We start from the raw sequence: 14,067 nt of genomic DNA, 5'->3' as shown, positions 1-14,067 counted from the left end.
ACATTCATCATCATAATCAGGCACGTTTCCATGGAAAGTCGATGTACTTTATGGAAAGTGCATTATGCAGATCCGCTCATGCATGTCTAGGAACTATAAATGTAGAGCACAGAAAAAACATAAACTTTAATACACATGAGGTGAATAAACCAAAAGAAAATATTGCTTTTAAATAATTGCAAGATATTTACAACATCAGTCAACCACAAAAGAGCTTTGTAGTGCACAAAGACTAAAGAAGGTTAGAAGTTTGTCAGTATTTATTTGTGAAAACAAAGAAAAGACTTTTCTGATGTTTGGTAATTGTCAAAGATTAGTCTTCACAGTTGGTGTATTTCAACATGCATAAAATAGCAAACCTGTGAAAATCTGAGCTCAATCGGTTGTCGTAGTTGTAGCCTTGCTCAAGGCAGTCGAATTATTCACTCCGAAAAAAGACCGCCGCTGTATAAAAACCCACCCGTATTCACTGTGCGTAAAACCCACCCGTATTCACTGTGCGTAACATCGCACGACACGATGCCCCCGTACACTATCCGCATGCGGAGGCCGTCAGGCCGACAGCCTTGTAGGATCTGTGTTGAAGCCACTGACCTCATTACTATAATAAGCGAAGAGTTCCCACGGTCAGCTCATTACCATAATGCCCGCGAAAGACGAGACACGTTTACCTCACACACCACCACCACAGACGCATGATAGGGTCCAAAGGTCGTGATAAGGGAAGTGCGTGATTGGACGTCAAAATGAATAATTCATTTGCCTCGCATCCTGTGTTGTCTGATAGGTCTGACGAACGATATACATATTCATGAGCTGCATACTAGCATATCCTCGAGCCCCCCCAATTTCGTCCACTATTGGAATTTTTTCAATACAACACATTAAAACGGGAAGATACAGATCCGACAAGGCTGTCGGCCTGACGGCCTCCGCATGCGGTTAGTGGTGTACGAGTGCGATGACTTGTGTGAACAGTATTCGTGCGATGTGACAGTGTGTATACGTGTTGGTCATTCGGTGTGATCGCACACACCATGCACAGGGTATACAGCGGGTGGGTTTACAGCTGCGTCTTTTCGGAGCGAATAATGCGACTGCCTTGAGCAAGGCTATCGTAGTTGCGAAATATCAATGAGAAAAAAATAACACCCTTGTCGCACCATGGTCACACGAAGTTGTGTACTTTAAGATGCTTGATTCTGAGACCTCAAATTCTAAATCTGAGGTCTCAAAATAAATTCGTGGAAAATTACTTCTTTCGCGAAAACTATGCCACTTCAGAGGGAGCTGTTTCTCACAATGTTTTATACCATCAACCTCTCCCCATTACTCGTAACCAAGTAAGTTTGTATGCTAATAATTATTTTGAGTAATTACCAATAGTGTCCCCTGCCTTTAACACTTTCAAGTCAGGCCACAATTCTACAGGCCTACAGAATTAGGTGTCCTTGCTTCGTACTGTAACCCGATCACTCTCATGTCACATTCTTCAACACTTATTCATTTTATTAGGTACAGTATCATTAAGTAAGTATAAAAAAATCATTTCATAAAACCCCACTTGAGACGTCTCCCTGCCACCCAATCCTCCAAGGGGTGATAGACCAGGTGGCGAGGGGGGCCAAGTCACACCCCGATGCCCCTCTGGACACGCCTGGTCAGGCTTGGCTGGAGCGGGCATATTAACCCACTAAATAATGCACATTTTATCGCCCAGTGTCCCGTAACAAAGGAACACACGCAGGCACGCTTCAGTCAACTCCGAATACAGCACACCAACGTGTGAAAAGTTCCTGACAAAACTGTCGTTATACTATGGCTAGTGTTTATTATATCGCCGTCACCTTGTTGTATTTAACTGAGTTTCCGTTCCAGTGAACTGGACGATTGGCAATTTGACGCAAAGTTGACTTGAAATGGGAAAGAGTCCATGAAAAAGCCATCTGGTGTCAATAATAAATGCTCAAATCGAGTATAAGTAGGATGGATTACGATAATATTTATGACAATAAATGTAGATTGAAAATTCTGTCTTGAGCAAAGTTCAATTCAGTTAAATCTAGACAGTAATTATTTTGTTAAATAAAGGAAGGGTTTACCTGGTAGTTACTCCAAAAATGAATAACCATAAACATCTTACTTGGTAAAGAGCACCCAAGTTGAACAGCTGTTGATACTTTAAAACATTGTTAGAAATGACCCCTTTAAAAACAGGTAAGTTTCACCACGAAAAATAGTGTTTTACAAAGGCTATGACCTTACTACGCCAAAAACTTTAAGAATCGTTCCACTATCGTCGTTCATGGAGATGATAGCAGAACATACCTCATAGTCCTAGGAGTATGTTCTGACACCCTATAATTTGACACCCCTAATGTATATCACCTTATCCTAATTCCAACCCTAGTGTGTATCGTCAGAACATGAGTCTTGCCTGAACTTAGAGCAGTCATCATTTAAACTCAACCGTCACCCCTAGTTGCCCCCAGAGTGTTGACTGGAGATCCTCATTAATCCCCCATTCTCAAAACTCAAAATGTTTGGACTTGGATAAAAAGTGGCCAAGTTAAATATTTGAGCCTATACAATCAAAAATCTTCCAAAACCAAACAGACTACTTACATGAATATGTAAGCCTACATAATCACATCACACAATCATTTAAATTTTAAAATTAAGCCGCCTACCTACTGATCAGAGCAGTCTCCAAGAGTTGCAACATCCACGACGTCTCTGTTAACAAAATCCGGAGAATCAGACAAAACCCTTGATGGTTTTCATCATTGATGAATACAGAACAGACTCAGCCACTGCACAAACACCTTCAATATCTTCCAAGCATAGAGGTAGAAATGTTCCAAACGCACTCAAACCACTCCAGCTTCAACAAGCCAGAGTAAACGGCAGCTCCTGTTGTGTGGAGAGGAGGCAAGGAGTTCCCTTCAACACTTCAACAACCAACCCACCTCACCTAACCTAAACATAGGAAACCACATGTGCAGAACTCTTGACGACAATTACCACAGGCAGCCTAAATTGGCCGATCCTCCCTGCTTGGCCAATCCACAGAACAACACTGGCAGTGTTTTCTAGAAAAGTGCAGAGCATCCCATCCCCAGATTGGCAAGGTGCTCAAATCCCCTCAGGCTGCCAGTGGCATGCTCAGTGTGTACCAGCATTGTACAGTCACTGATTCCACATTGACACAAGGTCAAACACTTATAAATCATACAGAGTGTGGCCATCCTGCATTAAAGGCAGTGGACACTATTGGTAATTACTCAAAATAATTATCAGCATAAAACCTCACTTGCTAACCAGTAATGTGGAGAGGTTGATAGTATAAAATATTGTGAAAACGGCTCCCTCTGAAGTGACATAGTTTTTGAGAAAGCGATAATTTTCCACGAATTGATTTCGAGACCTCAAGTTTAGAACTTGAGGTCTCGAAAACAAGCATCTAAAAGCACACAACTTTGGTGACAAGGGTGTTTTGTTCTTTCATAGATATCTCGCAACTCCGACGACCAATTGAGCTGAAATTTTCACAGGTTTGTGATTTTATGCATGTGTTGAGATAAACCAAGTGAGAAGACTGGATTTTAACAATTACCAATAGTGTCCACTGCCTTTAAATAACACAGTGGTTCTTAGAACTTGACAAGGCACTGGCAGTTTAAATATCTGCTATGCAGTTAGTAGTGACACAACGGCAAAGAAGAAAACTTTGGCCCTAATTTACAAGCTATCAATCATACTAAAGTCATATTAATATTAATATATGCGCATCATAAGTAGATTATAAACAAATGTAATGAATGAACTTGACTAAGTGATGAGAGATGAAATGATGACTGTGAGATTGTTCATCATTAAGAAAAAAGCCATACATAAATTTAGCCTTAAATGGGGTCAAGCCATGGGCAAAGATTGGTAAATGCTGGCCCAAAATTAATGACCATTAAAGGAACACGTTGCCTTGGATCGGTCGAGTTGGACTTTGAAAAGCGCTTGAAACCGTTTGTTACAAAATGCATATGGTTAGAAAGATAACTTAAAAGTAGAATATAATGATCCACACAAACATGCCTCAGAATTCCACGGTTTTCCTTTTACGTCGCGAAGAAACACGGTCGGCCATTTATGGGAGTCAAAAATTTGACTCCCATAAATGGCCGACCGTGTTAGTTGACGAGGTAAAAGGAAAACCACGCAATTTCGAGGCATATTTGTGTAGATCATTGTATTCTACTTTTACAACCTCTTTCTAATCATATGCATTTAATAACAAACGGTTACAAATGCTTTTTATAGACCAACTCGTCCGATCCAAGGCAACGTGTTCCTTTAAAACCTTACTTAGTATCACTGTAAGGGGCACTGCAGTTGTTGACAACAATAAGCTTTTAAGTACTATGGTTCTGATAGTTTTTCACTCAAAACCATATTGAATCTGATAAACGGTTCATACATATCAATCTCAAATTTCGATGTCCAGTCGCGAATGCCAAAGGCAAGAGGCTGGAAAACCCTCTGTCATCTCACTAAACATGGATGGATTCAACGTTTTTGTAAAAACACTGTGACAGTGTTTACTACTATCTTAGCTAGACATTGTATCCAGCTGAGACTTGCACATGTGAATTTTTGTGTATCTTTAACCTTGCTTATTAACCAACATTATGTTGAGAAAAAATAAACATTGATCAGATGAACAACCTAAATAATTGATGTAGGCCTGGCCTACGTGAAATTTGTTCTTGGACAAACACAATTTTTAAAGCGTCTAAATCGAAAAACCCATGCCAGCACCTGAGCGCAATTTCCTTTTCTGTTAACTCATTACTGACTGTGCAGCTACTGCCACACAATCTGCGTGGAGGTGGTTTACAAGTTGGAATTTGTGTTACACTTATCACTGAACTAAGAATTACCCACCTGGCGCCCAAAGCTTTCTCACTATAGAAAAAAAATACAGCCCGGTTCATACTTCATACGTCCTGCGAATGCGATTGGATTTTTGACGTCACAAACTTGCAACAAATAATTCAGAAGAGTTGAGCTGTATTTAATTCCCACAAAATATTTGCAGTGAAAACAGAGCTCAAAACCTGACCTCCAACTGGTACAACGAACATTCAAATATACATTTCATGTGGTATTTGTGATCTCAGCTTAAGTCTAATACCTTCACTCAAATTTCCATTTATGACCCCCCTCCCCCCCCCAAAAAAAAAAAAATACCCATGAGAGTAATCTAACCGTGTGAAATTAATTGAGACCGTTTGTTCCTCTACTCTCCTAAAAAAAAAATTGTTTTCACAAATGCTCACAGTAGAGGGTCCGTGCTTGAGACTAGCCAAGACCCCGGGTGAAGTCTGGAGAGGTTGGGAACCGTTTCAAAACTTTGGACAAACTACAATAGTCCATCTTATTAAAGGCACTGGACACTATTGGTAATTACTAAAAGTTATTGTTACATGTAGCATAAAAACTTACTTCGTAACGAGCAATGGAGAGCTGCTGATAGTGTAAAACATTGTGAGAACTGGCTCCCGCTGAAGTAACATAGTTTTGGAGTAAGACGTAATTTCTCACTCAAATATTAAAAGACTTCAACCTGAAGCCGTTTATTAGGCATCTGAAAGCACATTTATTTGTGCATTTTTGCTAAATATTCTGGCATTATTCTCTTTCAACTTCGATGACCAACGAGTAAAAACTTTATGCATTCGTTAGGGTACACCATAAGAATGCATGTCTTTGACAATTACCAAGGTAGTCAGTGCCTTTAAAACTGATCCCATGAATCCTTAAGAGGCATTTATACATAATCCTTCATCTCCCTTCTAACCTGAGGCGTTTTGTTCTCAACAAAGGTCTTGCGATTTTTATCAAAGTTTCCCCAGACAGCTCTCGGACAAAATAATACCACATTTATATGAAACTAATTGGGTGCACTGGCGTCTACGGAGTGAGGTAATAGTACTGGTATTACATAGAGGCATTACTTGAGCCATTGTTACACAAACAATAATCAGAACTTGCAGAAGGTCAAACACTTAAATGATTAACATACAGCTGGGGTTGCGCTTGAAGTCAAAAGCGCTGTAAAGGCAACAGTCAACTCCCTGTTCATGCCAACGGGAGAAAAAAAAGACAAGTAATCTCCTTTTTGTGTCAGGAAAAGCAGTTCCAACCGCCAAGAAGAAACTAAACAAGGGAATTCGCTTCATGAATGAACAATCGGGCACCAGGCTAGGGAAAATCTCAGCTTTGTTGTGGGGCTTTAAAAAGAAAAGGAAAAAAGAAAAAAGGCAATCGGGTTAATAGACTTGCGTTGTATACCAAAGAGTACACAAGGTGACTTAAGATCTGGGAATCATGACCCTCATCATTAAGAGGAATTTCAACAGCGGCTTGTGTAAGACGATCAAATTTGAACAGCGAAGGCGGTGTTATACAATGATGTCAATGTAAGGACCAGCAAATTTGAACTCATTAAGTTTACACAAGCTAAAGCTTTGCACTACATGTACTAATAAAGTACCATACAAATAATTTGAAGGTGACTTATTTCCAAAGAAACATCTTGTGCTTTATGTATTTAGCTTTCCTCTGTACATAGTCTTATTGGACCAGGGCTAGGGCTGAACTATGTTTTACATGCAGTGCCTACCTAGTAGTAATAAATATTTGGGTTAGAAAAACACTGGAGCACAGGACTTGTTTTGTGAGGCTATTAATATTATTCTTATGATAGAATTAGGCTAAAAATGTAAGTAATAAAAACACCAGTTGATGGCTTGCCCTCATCCATTTCTGTAGCTGACGAAACGTCGAGTTGTCAACCACTGGTTCTTCTTAGACATAACACTACTCTAACTAAAGAGATTTACACATGGTGCTACCACAAACCTCTGTACAGGGCTTGCCCTTAACCTTTTTATCAACTAGCCAGAATGACCAGTTAACTTGTCTTTTCACAAGTCTGTAGGCTTTTTCACTATGAAACAGGAATGCTTTCTAACATTGAACTAGTCAGCAAGACCGCTCGGAGAGAATTTTAACTGGTTCTTGTGTGTTTTAAACTGATATTTTGACCACTGTAAAACCCTGCCTATCTAATTAGCCTCGGATATGAAGAGTTAATAAATAAGCAGATCTGTCCTAAAGCCTAGGCTTAAACTAAGGCCTAGTGTCCAGAAATGGAACAGCAAACCTTGAAGAGGAAAGAACATAAAAAGATAATACATCCCAGAAGCAACAGGACTAGGAGTAATAAATCAAATCAATCCTAGAAACCACCTGGGAATGTGACCTTAATTCAAATCAACCTTGGACTCAAAATCCGCACTTGATTTCTTCGGGCAAGGGGAATAAAACACAAGAAATCTGGCGATAATTAACAATTGATTGCTCACAAAAAAAGAAGGAAGTTGATTGTGCTTCGCATTGATTTGATGAGAGCTTGAACTTGAAAAGGCATGGAGAAAAAACAGGAACCCTGAATTTTAAAAGAAAGATGACATGGGTGAGAAAGCCTGAATTGAAATTGATTTTGTTTTATATTGATCAGAATTTGAACTTGGAACTTGGTACTGAGTTACAGCCAAATCAGAAATGGGCCAAAAAAAAAGAATTGGAATTGATCGGGTTTACAATTTGCCACAAATGAAACTTTTACAAGAAAATTGTGAAAAAATGCAGGGACCCTCAATAATGGCGGCCATATTGGAAAATTTAATTAAAAATTACATTATGAAAATTTTTTTTTTTTTAAATAAACACACTGAAACTCTGTATTTTCTGTACATTTTGGCCTAATAAATGTTTAAAAAAAAACTTTTAAGGTAGGATTATTGCTAAGGATTACCAAAAAAATCAACAGGCATTTTATTTCATGTTACATCACTTGCTGATCTCACAAAATGTTCAATAAAGACCGTGACTATTTCGTCAGCTCCATCCTGTATACATACCTTTAAAATAAAAGGACTGCTGTACATGTATTCACAGGTCAAGAACATCAACTTTCCAATTTCCAACAACTGACTGATGCCTGTTAAACTTTGCTCAGTTACAAATAGAACGATCTTGTCTGGAAGTTCTTCCAATTCAATATTTACAAGCAATTTGTTACAGTGGCTCTTGAGTCTTGATCCCTCCTCAACCCTTTGAATGGGGTTGCTAGGCATCACTTAAGAAGTCGTGCTCGTAAACCCTCTTGACCCCCGACCTTTGTACAACTACCGCTTTCGAACCTAGCAACGAGAATGTGTACGCATTGGACAATTAAATGTAAAATTATGGGCTGGCCCCGCTGGGGTTTTGTTTTATTGGTTTCGGCAACTCTGCACTGGGGTACCAAAATGCTGTGGACAAATTGTGTAGACAGTTAAGTTTCTCTAAGTGTTATGAAATAAATGAGATTTGTTTTCAAATAATATTTAGGTCATGTGCACCTTAAGTTATTTGTCCTCTTTCTGAAAGTTCATTGTTGATAGGGCAAGGCCATTTTCATTTGCAAAGGGCACTTCCATTGAAAAATCTCTAAGTCCATAGGAAACTTCTGAGGGGCACCTGGGCCCATGGCTGCAACTTTCACAGGTGACTTTAATTGTATCTTTTAGTTCAGCCAATGTAAATCAGCAACTATGATGACAAAACTAATCTATATCCAAACTTCAAACTTCTACAGGCCTGGAATGTTGTGCCACTAGAGATCTTACCATTGTCCTGCATTTGCAATTTATTTATCCCATTTCATTATTACTACCAACAGACATGATATATGGTGTAACTCTGTGGAAGCCTTTCCTAAGGGAAAATGGCCCCCCATTGGTGAAAAGGAGAAAAGACAAACAAATGGCAAGTAACACCACTTTAAGGTAACAACTCACTGACCTAAGGGGTCATGGGTGATTGAAAGCAGACTATACCCACTCAAACATGTGTCCATACACATATGACACACATTAGCATTTAGGCTAAAGTATTAAATTGCTCCCAGCATTGAGTTACCAGCTTATTATGGGCCCAGCATGGGGGTAAGGTGGCTTTCCCATCAGTGCTGGAACAAAGCACTGGGAGATGTGTTCTTTATTTTCAAGTCTCAATTCGACTACGTACACAGTCTACCACCCACAAACAGGAAAATATCAAAAAGTAGTTTGTCTGACAATTGTTTTTGTTATTTGAGCCAATTTATATACAATAAATTAAATTAAATTCTCAGGCCCTCTATTTATTCTGTGAATAAGAGAAAGCTGATCTTCCTCGCCAGGAAAAAAAAACTAACAGCAATTCAAAACATCTGAAAAAATTGAAGCATCTGAAAGCACACAACTTGTGCAACAAGAGAGTTTTTCTTCCATTATTCTCTCACAATATTGTTGAGATACAACAAGTGAGAAGACTGGTCTTTGACAATTACCAATAGTGTTTACTGCCTTTAAGGTAAACACATGTAGTACTCTGTGTGATGTCACAGAATTGGTCTAAAACTGTCCCACAAACACACTTCTAACAAATGTTCACATGAAATACTCATTAGTGTTTTTCTATTATCAATCAAGACACTCACCTGCTGCCACCAGTAAACAATGAGTACAAAGGATTATGATGAAACCATCCCATGCAATCTGCATTACAACTAGGAGGGTCGCAGATACCAGCGTATAAAGAACAGCAATCTCTTTCCAAAGAAGTGTTGCTGGTCGTAGGACTGGTCTGATCTCCGCTTCAAAGCCACTGAAGATGTAAACAGCCTTTACTCTACAATGACCGGCTGACCGAAGAATACACATGTATAATTTCCATCACAAGTTACAAACTATCCACAGAGAAAGAACTGACCAATGTTCTTGCACAACTCAACAATGTACACTCCGTCCAAACTCCTCAGTCACAATAAAACGGTTACTGTGTGTCAGAGAACACCCCCTGTTTCATCAAGCGTTTCAAAAAATCTCTTCTTTGATGACGTCTATCCAAGAAATCTACTTGTTGTACAACATTCTTGTGAAGTCACTTCCTTCCTGTAAAAGCCCTTATTGAGAAGTGAACACCTTTTGCCTGCCGCTGCCTTGTGATAAACACTTCATTTGCATATAGATGCCTTATCACTGACACAGTAAACAGAGTCTTGATTTAATTCAGCCAATCTCTAGCCATTGATGATGCCCACACTCTTTGCATAGTTTAGTCATTGGCCCTATGTGGCTTGGTACTGTGGGTCACTGATGCAGAAACTGTACAGGAAGTCACTTGTTTGCTTGTGTTGATGTTATCCCGCCCCATTGTAGCTGGACATTTAGGGTGGCAGGATCAAAGAGGATGGTCATAAAACGGACACTGGTTGGGGACAAGAATGAAGGGGTATGGCTGGGATCTTGGGATGAACTCAGGGATCTGCAGGCCTGGAGTTTCATCATGAGAGGGCATGGCCATCTTCATTTTGCCAAGGGCACCATTATAATAAAAACAAGTATAGAAATTTATGTCTAGTTTTAAAGTAGCCTACATTTTAGGCTTCGAATTTGGCCAGGCTAAGGACCAACATCAGTGGGTTAGATCACGAGACTAACCATAGAGCAAGGATCTAACTAACTCACAATAAGAATTTTGCCAAGACTTTTTACGACTTATTGATTTGGTTTAGTGATTCATAAATTGTGCATGTTAAGCTTTCTGTTTAAAATATGATTCAAAGTTGCATCAGAAGGTGAATGCAAGGTCAGTTTCTTCAACTACCCATGACACATTTGTCATTCATTGTTTTCACACAGGGTTATTTTTGTAAAAACCCACCCCTTCACACTATACGGGTGCAACTAGAGTGCTGCCCCTGTATGAGTCACTCTCTATTGTGATCCTCTCCCCCCTCTAAGCCTACCCCTGCGGGTAAAGGGTTGCTTTTTATCTAGCTCAAGTAAATCCTTGTCGCCATATCGGATCAATATGAGTTCCATTGTGGGGATGTTCGATCAGTTTTACTGTGTGGGCTCTCTCAGATTGGAAGAAGATTTGAGAGGATGGATTTGTCTTCAATGCCACACCTTGGTTCTTACCTCTATGGTTCTTTAAAGGATTACAAGATTTGCTGGCATAGAGCAACTTGTGTACTGATGCGCTCTGCTTTGTCAGATTTATACATGGAACTTGGAAGATCCTCAGTCAAATTTCACTGTATGAAAGAAAATTTATTTGTCAAAACCTTTTTTTTTCTTTTTCTTTTTTAGGGGAAAAAAAAGGGGAAAATATGGTTATCTCAAAGACTCAAGGATCATTCCTTCCACCATGATACGATTAAGACTTTGGATCACTGAACCGTGGAGGCTCCAGGATTGATCAAGTAAATATTTTTCTTATGTTTCGTTCACTTAGTAGGCTGATTCAAAATCCAACCACCTGATTTGTTTGATGGACCATTCTTTCTCCTCGGTTGGACTGAGGACCCTACTAGTGGTAAAACTGACCCCACGTTACACTGGATCAGGCAAACCACCGTAATTATAGTCAAAAAATTTTGGGTGTTGAGTTTTATTATAAAAGAGCTTACACTTCTAATGGTTTGAGCAGTGAAGGACCAGTAAATTACATGTACACCCAGCGATTTAGCATAACAGAATTCTGAACTTCCGTTTGAATTGATAGACATTTGTGAGGACTGATAGACATTGTGAGGACTGCGGATGTAAACCACCCTTGTGAAAGAGGAACAGTGTGTAAGCTCCCTGTCTGGTGCATGCATAATCCAGCAATTGTAATGTAAACCAATCTGGATTATTGTGAGTAAAGGGTTTTTTCTTTCAGCTGGGTGTTGACAGTATCCCGCATGCACAACAATCAATGTCTCTGTGTATCCCATGTCCCAATGTGGTCTTAAAGGATCCTGTTCAAGTGTGTGGTCCGGACTCAAACTACTGTAACCATGTACTTCTGTAAGTCGAGAGCAATTGCGGCTGCACAATCAAGAAGGGCTGATATTTCAAAAAAGGCACAGCGCTGTACTGGTCTTGGCCCCTGTGTCATGCCCAAAAATGTCTGCTGCCGAATAATGTATGCTCATCAGCATACCATGATCTCATTAGTCGTGTGTGTGTGTGTGTGTGTGTATGGTGTCACATTGTTTACAGAGCCTTGCCTAATAGTGCTCGTGTTAATTAAGCTTGCATCCTATTGCGTGCCTTGCCTCAATTATTTTGCCAATTAGGCTAGATGTAGAAATTTTGTTCTGACACTTTTCAGCTGGGTGTTGATGACTACGTGCCTAATAGTACCCTCTGTCCGCGTGTTCAGCAAGTATTTTTTGCAAGCAGATACCTTTTGGCAAGACGCGGATGCCCTTAATTTTGTGGACAACTGGCAGGAACATCAATTGCATACATGTAGTATCAAAACATACACAAAATAACTTTCTTATCCAATTCTAAAAACTGTCTACCCATACTGTGTAGTATTCTGGCAGATATGGGAGGTTGGGTGTGTATAACTTACTTCTTCAAGGACATTTTACTCCAGAGCTTTGCAGTTCAAAGTCATGTAGCACCAGGCCAGATGTTTCAACAACTCAAACTGCACTGGACTTACTTAAGAGTTTGTTTTACTACTCCCTTACGACACCCTTTGCTTTTAAAAATAGATGAGTGAGTGTGTTTACAAAGATGCAACAAAGTCCAGCTTCTAGATTTGTGCACTTTGAAATAAAACATGAAGTGTTTGTTGTGATAAAACAGAGAGGCCAAAATGATCTTGACACAAAACACTTAAACTGATTTGTAAATTACCTGAGGAGATTTTTCTTTGAGACTCTTTGAGCTAGCGGCAGTTTTACTGTGCCTGGGAATGATAAAGCGTAGCAGAGTGAACTCACATTGAAAGCATGGATGTACCGCAACGCCCAAGTATGCCTGGCGAGGGCGCTGTTCACACTGAATACTGATAACAACCTTGACAATGACAATTCTTGGCTCTATAGCGTTTCACGATACATCCAATCATATATCAAGGACGCAAAAGCCTTCAGTGACGTTCTTCGCCCAAGTATGCCTGGCGAGGGCGCTGTTCACACTGAATACTGATAACAACCTTGACAATGACAGTTCTTGGCTCTATAGCGTTTCAAGATACATCCAATCATATATCAAGGACGTAAATGCCTTCAGTGACGTTCTTGTACCATAAGTTCAAATGATGGTGGCTGCTGCAGTCGCATGCCTATTTTTATTAAGACCTCACACGTTCTGCTCACTTGCAAGACTTTACTAGGTGTTTATACTATCGCCATGGAAGAAGGCTTACATGTATTATCCATATTTATCATACCAGACAGCCATTATTGAAAGATAGCTAACAGCTTAAGGATGTATAAATATTGATCCAATGATAGCTGGTGTTAAACCATCAAGAATAGTGGTTGTTAAGACCGGGGCCCAATATTCAAAGCTGTTGAATTCATGGAGCAACAAAATATTTCGTATAAATTATGCATAAAGAGACATGCATAATTTATAAGCAATAACTTTTTACTAAACTTAACTTTTACTGGGTGTGTTTTACCACCATCAATATAAATAATTGTAATCACTGGTTTCTCGTTCTAATTATGATTTTCCAAATGGCATCCCAACATATTGCGCCCCCAAAAGGTTGTTGACAACTTGATTTTTAAGTTTAATCAATACCAGTGCATGTATAATTATGCTTAGCGCATCATAAAAGGGTCGTAAAAAGCGACTAGCAGCAGTGTCACCCTTAAGCAGTCATGGAAATACCTGTGTAGATAAGACTGTGCAGAAACGTTGGTTTTGGGATGTGGGAGGAAAACACCAATCCACATTCAAGAAAAATTCAGTTTGAGACTTTGGGAAAACCCCGCAATCAGGAAGGGACTGAAAACCCAATCTGCAATGCACGAAATGTTCAATAAAAGCTAGTACTAGTAGTACAGTTAATGAATTTGGAGGAAACACCCTTAGGGATGGGGAAACCCACCCAATAAGTAGGGACTGTGAACTAAATCCTGAAAACTATTACAAGGCTTCGGCAACTAGTATGGGC

At 39.6% G+C, this 14,067-nt stretch overlaps 1 protein-coding gene across 5 annotated transcripts in view; it reads right to left on the bottom strand.

Moving 5' to 3' along the window:
* LOC139940473 (uncharacterized) overlaps positions 1–14,067 on the bottom strand; it is a 62,058-nt gene that overhangs the window by 21,272 nt on the left and 26,719 nt on the right. Inside the window, exon 1 of one of the 5 annotated variants that reach the window (XR_011786454.1) lies at positions 9,590–9,745. The exons of 3 other annotated variants lie outside the window; for them this stretch is intronic. The gene's annotated coding sequence lies outside the window, so the exon portion shown is untranslated. Of the gene's footprint in view, positions 1–2,690; positions 3,098–9,589; positions 9,746–14,067 lie in introns of those variants that run through there. One more of the 5 variants, XR_011786453.1, reaches the window with a different exon arrangement.

The sequence above is a fragment of the Asterias amurensis genome, chromosome 8 (assembly GCF_032118995.1).
Source record: "Asterias amurensis chromosome 8, ASM3211899v1".
Classification (NCBI taxonomy): domain Eukaryota; kingdom Metazoa; phylum Echinodermata; class Asteroidea; order Forcipulatida; family Asteriidae; genus Asterias; species Asterias amurensis.
The sequence above is the reverse complement of the archived record's forward strand: the minus strand, read 5'-3'. Positions and strand labels throughout refer to the sequence as shown.